The sequence below is a fragment of the Neofelis nebulosa genome, chromosome 17 (assembly GCF_028018385.1).
Source record: "Neofelis nebulosa isolate mNeoNeb1 chromosome 17, mNeoNeb1.pri, whole genome shotgun sequence".
NCBI lineage: Eukaryota > Metazoa > Chordata > Mammalia > Carnivora > Felidae > Neofelis > Neofelis nebulosa.
The window spans coordinates 50,570,625-50,581,627 of record NC_080798.1 but is presented as its reverse complement, the minus strand read 5'-3'; the positions used below and the strand labels follow the sequence as shown (position 1 = coordinate 50,581,627).

At 41.3% G+C, this 11,003-nt stretch overlaps 1 long non-coding RNA gene across 2 annotated transcripts; it reads right to left on the bottom strand.

Annotated features, from left to right (window-relative positions):
- Positions 1–2,338: 2,338 nt before the first annotated feature.
- On the bottom strand, positions 2,339–10,781 carry LOC131499439 (uncharacterized). Of its 2 annotated transcripts, XR_009255876.1 has the most exons (3): positions 7,851–10,781; positions 7,249–7,395; positions 2,339–2,930 (listed from the first exon to the last, which is right to left on the bottom strand). It is a non-coding gene; the product is annotated as an uncharacterized LOC131499439 (long non-coding RNA). The 2 variants fall into 2 exon arrangements; XR_009255875.1 differs by having other exon boundaries at positions 7,249–10,781.
- Between the last annotated feature and the right edge of the window lie 222 nt (positions 10,782–11,003).

The window sequence follows — 11,003 nt, the reverse complement described above, 5'->3', positions numbered from 1 at the left end:
CATCTGTTGATGCACATTGAGGTTGCTTCCTTCTCTTAGCTATTGTGAATAATGTTGCAATAAACACAAGAGTGCAGATATTTATTCAACATAGTGATTTAATTTCTTTGGATATACATCCAGAGTGGAATTGCTGGATCATATGGTCATTCTATTTTAATGTTTTCAGAAACCACATCCTGTTTTCCACAGTGGCTGCCCCAGTTTATATTACCACCAACAGCACGCAAAGGTTCCCTTTTCTCCACATCCTCCCCAATTTTTACCTTTTGCTTTTTCATGTTTTTTTTAATTTTTTTTAACGTTTTTATTTATTTTTGAGACAGAGAGAGACAGAGCATGAATGGGGGAGGGGCAGAGAGAGAGGGAGACACAGAATCGGAAGCAGGCTCCAGGCTCTGAGCCATCAGCCCAGAGCCCGACGCGGGGCTCGAACTCACAGACTGCGAGATCGTGACCTGAGCTGAAGTCGGACGCTTAACCGACTGAGCCACCCAGGCGCCCCTCATGTTTTTTAATAACAGGTGTGAGGTGATAGCTCATGGTGGTTTTGATTTGCATTTCCCTGTTTAGTGATTTTGAGTCCCTTTTCATATACCTATGGCTGTTTGTATGTCTTCTTTCAAAATAAAAATACATTTCAATACAACCCTACAAAATGATGACTTTGGGAGATGTATTATAGAGAGGTAAATGTACAAATTTCCAGAAATACCCATTTCAAACATTTGTCAATATTAAATATAATTTAAACATCGTTAATTTAGCTCTAAAATGTTTTGTACCGAAAGATGTAGAAAGAATAGGTGTAGCACAGAAACAAGACAAATGAGAACAGTTCTGTATCTTAGGGAAAAAAGCTAAGGAATCTAAAATTCCTCTCTTAAAATCCTTCAATAATTTCCAATTACTTAAAGCATAAAGTAAATCACCTCACCATACCAACCCTTTTGGCAAAAACTGGACCAGATCAAATTTCTCCCCTTACTGGCTTTGCATTTGTTCCTACATCCCTGACACTCAGTGTCTTCTGGTGAACACAGAGGAACTGCTCCCTATATCTAAGAACCGGAAATAGCCAAATCTCTTAATACCATTCCCTAAAATCTTTGTTTACAAATAGGGTTTGCAAATGGGTAATACAATCATTGTGTCACCTCCAAACCCAAAAGCCGTATGAAATCTCCTTCCATCCCAATCTGATCAGTACTCTACATTTTTCAAAGCAAGGACACGTCTATTATCCTTATCCTCACTACCAGTGAGTTACATATTATTATTACTAAGTTCTTTGTGAGAACTTGTGAGAAACTTGATGCTAATGGAATTTAGTTTTACAGCTTTATAAGATATAATTAATATATGAAACCTACACAAATTTAAGATATGCAGTTAGGGGCACCTGGGTGGCTCAGTGGGTTAGGCGTCCAACTTCAGCTCAGGTCATGATCTCGTGGTTTGTGAGTTCGAGCCCCGCGTCGGGCTCTGTGCTGACAGCTCAGAGCCTAGAGCCTGCTTCGGATTCTGTGTCTACCCCTCTCGCTGCCCCTCCCATGCTCATGCTCTGTCTCTCTCTAATAAATAAATGTTAAAAAAAAATTTTTTTTAAAGATATGCAATTAGATGCTGAGAGGTTTTTTTTAACTGTTTATTAAAATTTTATTTTTTTAATATATGAAATTTATTGTCAAATTGGTTTCCATACAACACCCAGTGCTCATCCCAAAAGGTGCCCTCCTCAGTACCCATCACCCACCCTCCCCTCCCTCCCACCCCCCATCAACCCTCGGTTTGTTCTCAGTTTTTAAGAGTCTCTTATGCTTTGGCTCTCTCCCACTCTAACCTCTTTTTTTTTTTTTTCCTTCCCCTCCCCCATGGGTTTCTGTTAAGTTTCTCAGGATCCACATAAGAGTGAAACCATATGGTATCTGTCTTTCTCCGTATGACTTATTTCACTTAGCATCACACTCTCCAGTTCCACCCACATTGCTACAAAGGGCCATATTTCGTTCTTTCTCATTGCCACGTAGTATTCCATTGTGTATATAAACCACAATTTCTTTATCCATTCATCAGTGGATGGACATTTAGGCTCTTTCCATAATTTGGCTATTGTTGAGAGTGCTGCTATAAACATTGGGGTACAAGTGCCCCTGTGCATCAGCACTCCTGTATCCCTTGGATAAATTCCTAGCAGTGCTATTGCTGGGTCATAAGGTAGGTCTATTTTTAATTTTCTGAGGAACCTCCACACTGCTTTCCAGAGCGGCTGCACCAATTTGCATTCCCACCAACAGTGCAAGAGGGTTCCCATTTCTCCACATCCTCTCCAGCTAGATGCTGAGAGTTTAAAGGTTTTACTTGTGTATCAGGATAGGACATAAGAAAGACCTTAAGCCCATTTCTCTGTGGGATGGTCAGATTCCCAGGGATGACAGAGCAATCTTTGATTCTGTACACCTGCATGTTTCCAGAAGGACTTTAGGACCAGAGTGCACCCACAGTGATAAAAGAGGCACATGACATCCCCAGGACAACAGAGAGAGTTAATTTAAGGTTTTAACTGGATTTCCCAGACCAGGAGGTGAGCACATAGCACAGAGTGAGAATGACTGGGGCTTCTCCATATAGTCACAGGAACATACAAGCCAGAGGGGCACAATGGCCTCTTCTTGGACCCAGGTTGAGCCTCTTGAAAAACCTGCCTGGGGAGAGCCTGTCCACAGACAGGCTGTGTTATTGGCTGACAAGCACTGTTCCAGGAATTTTAAGGCCATGAAAATTGATCTCCAAGAGGTGGAACGCTGCTGAGTCTCCAGCTTGGTATAGCCATCGCCATGCAGTTAAATCTTTGATCCTTCACTGACATTAACGGGATCTGCAGCCTTTGCCTGTGTCTGTTGATATCTCACTGCCAATCACTTTCTCCCCTGTGAGAAACACACAGAGAATCACAAAAACTCCTAAGTGCTAGATTTGGTGGTTCAGAAATTCCAATTGCATATCCAATACTCTTCTGTCTGCTTAATATTTAAAGGAATCCTATAATGCAAACCTTATAAATCACAGAACTGATCCCAAAGTTTATAATCAGAAAAGAATAAATACTCTAAAGTTGTTGGGGGAGTTCTGTCTCTGATTAGGATGTGGATTGGTGCACAAGACCGTCATTCCCATGGTAACAACAAGGGGGAAAGAAAACACTTCTATAAAGCTATCAAAGATCAGTGGATGGATGCAAAAAAAAAAAAAAAGTGCCTTAACGAGCTAAATTCCAGAGAGAGACCAGCAAAGAGCTGCAGATGCTGCCACACCCAGCGGCAAATTCCAATCTGACCGCGGATATGGAAAAGAGCACACTCGTCATAGATGGAAGAGGGAAGTGTGAGGAGAAACCAGCCACACTTTAGCAACAGTGAGGCCGGCAGAAGAAGGTGGACTCTGTAAGAGCTCAACTAGTAAAATCATTGTTCAGGCCAACATATTCCCCCCTCTTCCATCCCCTGGAAGTCGTTCTCTGAGAAAGCGGCAGAAATTGTTATGAGGACAGGGCTAAAAGACAGACAAAATTTGGACCATTTTCATGGTGTTCAGATCCCAGGGCCCTGCAAAATTTGAATCCATACGGGAATCATAACCAGCTAAGCTAAAAATCAAACCCCTTCAAGTTCAAATCCTCAGAGGATCAAAGAGATTTATTTGTCCCTCAGTTGTAGCAACAGCAGTAAAGAAAGTTGGGGATTGAGCTGAAGGACAAACTTAAATCCCTAAATCATATTTGAAATCAGACATAAACTAACTGCAGCTGCAGTCCAGCCCTGGCCCAATTCGAAGTAAGAGGAATCTAAAGAAAGAGACCCTGGCTAGGCTGCCTGATGGAAGAAAGTTCTTGTTTTCTCTGGAGAAAAAAGAAAAGAAGAAAGAAAAAACATCATATTTCACTGTTCTTCAAGGACTGGCATAGAATAAAAACTTCCAAATATTGTAAAGAAGTAGATAAATGGACCCATAATCGATAGAAGGAAATTCAATAAAGGCAGACCTACTAATGACCCCGCTATGGAAATCTGCAAAGACTTAAAAACAACTGTTTTAAATGTATTTTTTAAAAAAGGTAAATTGAACCCGTTAAATCATCAAATGATGGTGGATTTTATGACAGATCTGTAAGCTAAAAAATAAATAAAATTCAAAGTATCAAACTGAAAAGAAATGACGTTTTTAAAAAGGTAATTGAATCCTGCTAGAGGCTACAACTGTCTCTGCCTGGACCTCTTCGTGGAGGCCTGTCCACATTGTCGCAGGGGTTTCCTCGCAGAAGGGTGGCTGTGTGCCAGTAACAACCATCCCAAGAGACAGGAAGTAAAAGCTGCCAGTTTCTGGTGTCAAGCAGCCACAGAACCCAAATTCAAGAGTGGAGACATCGACCTCACTTGTCAGTGGGAGGAGTGTCACAGTTTGGGGACCACTATTAAACCCACCACAGCAAAAGGATGGATAATCAAACCGTGGTATATCGATAGATACAATGTACAATGTATTTTCTACTTAGCAATAAAAGGGAGGGGGCATTACTACACACAGCATGGATGTATTTCAAAAACATAATGTTTAGTGAAAGCCAGACTCAAAGGAGGAGTAAATACTGAATCGCTCTATTTAGATGAAGTTCAAGAACAATAAAAAATAAATCAATAATGACAGAAATCAGGAGAGCGTTTGCCTCTGGAGGAGCGATGGACTGAAATGAGGGACAGAGAAACTTTGGAGGTGGTGAAATATTCTGTATCTTCATTTTCATGTTGCTTTCATAAATTTTTACATGTGTCAAAACTCACTGAACTGTACCCTTAGGATTTTTGTACTTTATATAAACTAGAGCAGAGCAATATGGAACTGGTCAAGATACAAATAAAATATTATTGAAACACAAGCACTTGTGTAGTTCTGGATTGGAGGCTGATCTGGGCAAATTAGCTAAAAAAAAAAACAAAATTAGGACATTTGGAAATATTTTTATTGCGTTTATGGTATTAGGTGAGATAAGATTTTTTGGTCTGTAAAGAACAAGATAGCTAGCTGAAAAAGCATATTATAAAACAATGCACGTGGTATGATATTGCACTGTTGAAAGTATCTTATAGAGGATTTTTAGAGCAATGAAAATACTCTGTATGATGCAACCATGGTGGACCCATGTCATTATACATTTATCCAACCCATAGGAGACTCACCAAGGGTGAACCCTCATGTAAACTGCAGACTGTGGGTGATAATGATGTGTCGATGTAGGATCATCAGTCATAACAAATGTTCACACTCCTGTAGGGGATGTTGATGTTGATAGTGAAGGAGCACATGCATGTGTTGGGAGAGAGGATATATGTGAAATCTCTGTATGTTCCTCTCAAACCTTCTGTGAACCGAAAACTACTCTAAAAAAATAAACTTTCAAATATATGTATAATGTTACTCACATATATTTGTAGGAAAAGTGCAGGGGGATATGCTCTAGGGTGTTAGCTGCGGTAATCTCTGTGCCATGGCAACGTCAGTTTCTGTTTTGTGTTTTTGCTTGCGTGGCATTTTCTAATCTTGTACAATGCCCAAGAACTGTTTCTATGATAAAAGTGTGTATGAAAAATTTGCATTTTGTGACAACAGTGCTGAAAAATCATTTCTGCCCCCCAAGTATGCCATTTTTACCCAGCGCTAATTCAGTTAAAATGGTTTGTGTGCAGCATCTAACAGAAGATTAAATCAAGCATAACAACAGGTAATCTATGTTAATCACTGTGGTCCACGCCTGTGTTTAATCCTTGCAGCCTTATAGGAAAGGAGCTATTACTAACCCCATCGCAGATAGGGAGACTGAGGCCCCACACAGTCACCAAATTAGCAAAAGTCAGTCTCCCCTTGTCATTAGTCCTGACTACGTAAGCACTTATGGAGTTGATGCTACACTTACGTCATCTCCTTCATTCTCAAAGCACTTTTTTGAGTTTGCAGAGGTTCAGATGGAAACCAGGGATCCAAAGAAGTAGCTTGCCCAAGGTCACCAGGCAGCCAGGGGTATAGCCGTAGTATGAAAGCTGGTATGAAAGCTCAGGGACACACTGAGTCCCTGCCGGATGCTACCAGCAGGATGCAGTATGGTCATGAGAAGCCCTAACAGACACTGTCACCCCACGCTTCTACTGCACAATTTATAAAATACCTAGACAAAAGAAGTGATATTTATGTAGGGTGGGTTTTTTTTAAGGAAATGAGTCCACCCATTTCTTTTAAATCTAGAATCAAAAGCCTGATCATCAGAACGTTGCAGGTTTGGAACATACTGTATTGGCCTCAGTGCTTGCTGAAGGATGAGTCGAGAAAACATTCCGTGAATCCCATATATGTGTTTGCAATAGAGAAGTCTCTGGCCTCTCACTGTCCTACTGAGAGTGAAGCTCCCAATGAGAATTAGCCTTTAAAATTAGGTATTGGCCAGACTGCCTGGGTGGCTCAGCCGGTTGAGCTTCCGACTTCAACTCAGGTCACGATCTTGCGGTCTGTGAGTTCGAGCCCTGGGTTGGGCTCTGTGCTGACAGCTCAGAGCCTGGAGTCTGCTTCAGATTCTGGGTCTCCCTCTCTCTCTGACCTTCCCCCTCATGCTCTGTCTCCCTCTGTCTCTGAAATCAATAAACACTAAAAAAATATTTTTTTAATTAGGTACTGGAGAGGCGCCTGGGTGGCTCAGTCAGTTAAGCATCTGACTTCAGCTCAGGTCATGATCCTGAATTTGTGAGTTCGAGCCCCACATTGAGCTCTGTGCTGACAGGTCAGAGCCTGGAGCCTGCTTCGGATTCTATGTCTGCCTCTCTCTCTCTCTGCCCCTCCCCTGCTTGTGCTGGGTCTCTCTTGTGCAAAAATAAACAAAACATTTAAAAAAAATTGTTTTAACAAAAAAAAAAAGACACTGGATAAAATTTTACATTCCTAGAGAAATTTCCTTAGCATGTACTTTATTTTTTTATTTTTAAAACAGTTAGATAGTGCTTACTTAGTGCCAGCCACTGTTCTAAATGCTTTACTAGTACTGGCATATTTGATTCAATCCTCATCACGTGCCTATATAAAGAAGCTACTTCTATTACCCGCGTTTGACTTATGAGGAAACTGAGCCACAGAGTAATTACTTAATTTGCCTAAGGTCATACGATTAATAAGTATCTCTTTTTCTTTTCTTTTTTTTTTTTTACTTACAATATTCTCTTTGCAAACGTGTTCTCTTTCTTCCTGGGCTTGCTAGGAAGTCTCTAGCAGCTCTGGAAGATACTTTCACCTTTCAATATGCATTTTGTTTTCCTTTGTAGTTCTGATATCGTGTTATGTTTTGCATTCTCTTTGTTCCTGGATGGATATAGGAATAAAACTTAGGGTGGAGCTAGTGACTGAGATCTAGAGAAAACTACAATTACATCTATAATTCCTATATGCCAGAATAAGTACTTTGTAACACTAAATCAAGAGAATTTGATTAAAGGTTTAATGGCAGTTTAAACTCAACCAGACTTTGAAACAAATATATGACTGAAGTTAATTTAAGAGACTGAATATGTTTAGACAAATGGGAGAATGGTGGTGTCTTTTTTTAATCTGCTGAGCAAATTCAAAGGGGTTAGAAAAAAAGGCAAGAGTATATCCAGGAACCTGTCACTGCGCTGCTCAGAGCTTCTTCAAGTGATTTTTCTCCCATGGAGTCCAGAAAAGCAATCAATTTAACAAGGCCCAGGAAAGCATTCAGGAGCCCAGGTATATAAACCACCTGCTAGAAGACAGTAATATGAAAAAATACCTGTTCTTACCTCGTGTTGCAGATGAGACCCTTCAGCGGTGACAGATTTTCATTTGTAATCATTCACAGCCAATTCCAATTTAGTGCTGAGGTGAGAGTTTAGCTCTGCAGCTAAACCAAAGCTGCCTCACACGACAAAGTATTTTTCAACTTTGTTTCTATAATATTCCTTTGTCAGGAAAGTGATGAGAACTGCTTGTGGGCAAGAGATGGCTTTCTGTGAAAATAAACACCCGTGTATTTGGATGCTATTTCTTGATGAAGATGCTTATCCATGGATCATTCTTCTGGAAATCATGAGAAAGATACTGCCAACATGATCACATCAACGTAGGAGTTGAGAAGCTAGGTGAACTCTTCCTTGGCCAAAAGAATCACAATTACAGGGTGATGGCGCATCTGCGTGCAGGAAGGTGGTGGGATTCTGCATCCACGGACTCCTGTATGTTGTCATTTGCATGGGCTACCATAATGAATACCAGTGACTGGGTGGCTTAAACAGCAGACATTTACTGTCTCACAATCCTGGGGGCTGGAAGTCCAAGATCCAGGTATTGGTGGCTTCTTCTGAGGCCTTTCTCCTTGGCTTGAAGCTGGCCACCTCGCCCTGTGTCTTCACATGGCCTTCGCTCCACGCACACCTGTTTCCTAATTTCCTCTTCTTATAAGGACACCAGACATATTGGATTAGGACCTACCCTAATGACCTCATTTTAACTTAACCACCTCTTTAAAGACCCTATCTCCAAATACAGTCCCTTCTGAGGTTCTGGGGGTTAGGACTTAAGCACATGAATCTGGGGGGACGTAATTCCGCTCATAGCATTGTATCCAGGCACTCACGCCTTCTCTCGTCTGTCTAGCACGTTCTGAGAAGATTGGGTATTTTAGGACCAAGACATCAATCGCAGCAGCTCCGTTTCCTGGAAGCCACATCAATGACTTCAAAAGCAGATGAGTTTCTGCCTAAAGCCATTTGAACAGACTTAAGGAGAGAAGGATTTCAACTATAAAATAAATTAGGATCTCGGTTTTTTAAACTCTTGGGTGACATAAATGTGAATTGAGAATATATTCCAGACTAGAATCAGAATAATAGGAATAAAAGGGACATAGTAATTTTGGAGGCTCCGCCTAGGCATTTAGCAGAGCCAAAGGAGAGAAGGAGTTGAGAAGCGAAAATAGAAGCCACGACTCCCCAAGAAAACTTAAAATGCTGTGAGAATACACCATAACACAAACCTTCCATGATAACACCCTCATCAAATGAGAGAATCAAGAGGAAATTGGAAGGGCAGAGTATGCGTATATCGGTGCAGCCTTCCTAACAAAGAAGATGCTGTGGGGGTGTTGACCCTGTCATGAATGAGTCAGAAGGCAGCTCATTAGCCTCCGTGCACTCACTGTGCGCTCTGAACATTGCAGGTTTTCCCACTGTTTGCAAAGTTTGATCCAAATTAGCTCAACCTCCTGAAATATGAGCCATTGTTGCATTTCACTAAAGCCGGGCCTTTCTGGGGATATCCAGTCGTCCAGGTGGCCCATGCAGTGTAGACAGATTGCTCAGAACAGGGTTTATAGTTCAAAGATTTGGGGGACACACACGTTGCATTGCCAGTTATTGCTGTCATGTGTTGAGCTTCATGGTTGCTAAAATGTAGTTATAGTTTGAATACCCCAATAGAGTATTCAGCTTTTTATGACTTTCTGGACTCCAGAAGAAGAGTGAGGAAGACAGTTCTTAGGACATTCACACCTTGAGAAACGCACGTGTAATCCAGTTGCCTCATTTTCCAGATTAAGAAATAGACACAAGACTGATGCCACTTTTCCAGGCGCAATGCCAAGACGAGGACATACCTATCCTAATACCCAGAGTCCTTTCCTCTATGCCATTGAACTTCTTCCTAATGAATAGGAAGTCCAAGTCTCTGGACTTGGAGGGAGGGACCGTACAGATATTCAGAAAACCTGAATCTTCAAGTTGGGATGCAATTGGTGACAAAACATAAATTTAATCCTCATAAAATATGCACCAAATACTACATAAAATTTTGGATCGTTTGCATCAGCATCATAACAAAGAAAAATAGTTCAGGAACTACGCTAGGCATAACCCACTTGTGGGTTAGTTTCTTTTTGTCTAATCAAAACTGTTTCATATATGTCTATTCCAGACTCCAGACCATGGTATCTACATTGAACCTGGCATGTGTTAGCATTCCGTAAACATTGTTGAGCCAGTGAATGGCCAAAGCCAGTTCCCATTCATGTTTACATTGGCACCTCTGGCTGAGATCAGAAAAAGAAAACTAAAATGTTGTCACATCCCGGACAGGTAATGTAAGTGGCCATCTGGAAGACACTAAGGAAGGGTTGGGTGCGTGGCAAACTGTACAAGGCTTGCCTCTCATCTGTCTGCAAACGCTGGTCAAGATGAACCATACGGAGAGGAGAAAAAATATGGAGCCGAACGACACAATTCATAAACATTTACCAAGCGTACTAAATATCCAAAATTGAAAAAGATCTTGCCATCGAAGAAAGTAAGTTACTGCGGAAATTGTGTACATCTCAGAACCTAAAATGGAAGGTTTGGCTTGAGAACTCAGCCAGTTTTCAAGGAAAGCCCCAGTGAAAGGGCTTGTACCCATGATGAAGCCACCACCCTGACCCAAGGAAGTTTGATGCACTAAGCTGATAACAAGCACAATATCACACCTCTCTTCGGATACTGACATTTCAGTTCGCAATGTCCCTTTATCTCCCTCTCAAATTCTGTAACCTCAAAATTTAATTCTCTGTCCACTGGGACAAATTCCTCCCAACGTGGGAACACATTGTTAGTATACACATTTTTTCCTAATTGGTACTGATTTCTATTAACAACAGTTAATATGCAACACGTTTCCAAATATGCGGACCACGGATTAAAAATCTTGCTTCCGGGGCGCCTGGGTGGCGCAGTCGGTTAAGCGTCCGACTTCAGCCAGGTCACGATCTCGCGGTCCGTGAGTTCGAGCCCCGCGTCAGGCTCTGGGCTGATGGCTTGGAGCCTGTTTCCGATTCTGTGTCTCCCTCTCTCTCTGCCCCTCCCCCGTTCATGCTCTGTCTCTCTCTGTCCCAAAATAAATAAAAAATGTTGAAAAAAAAAATTAAAAAA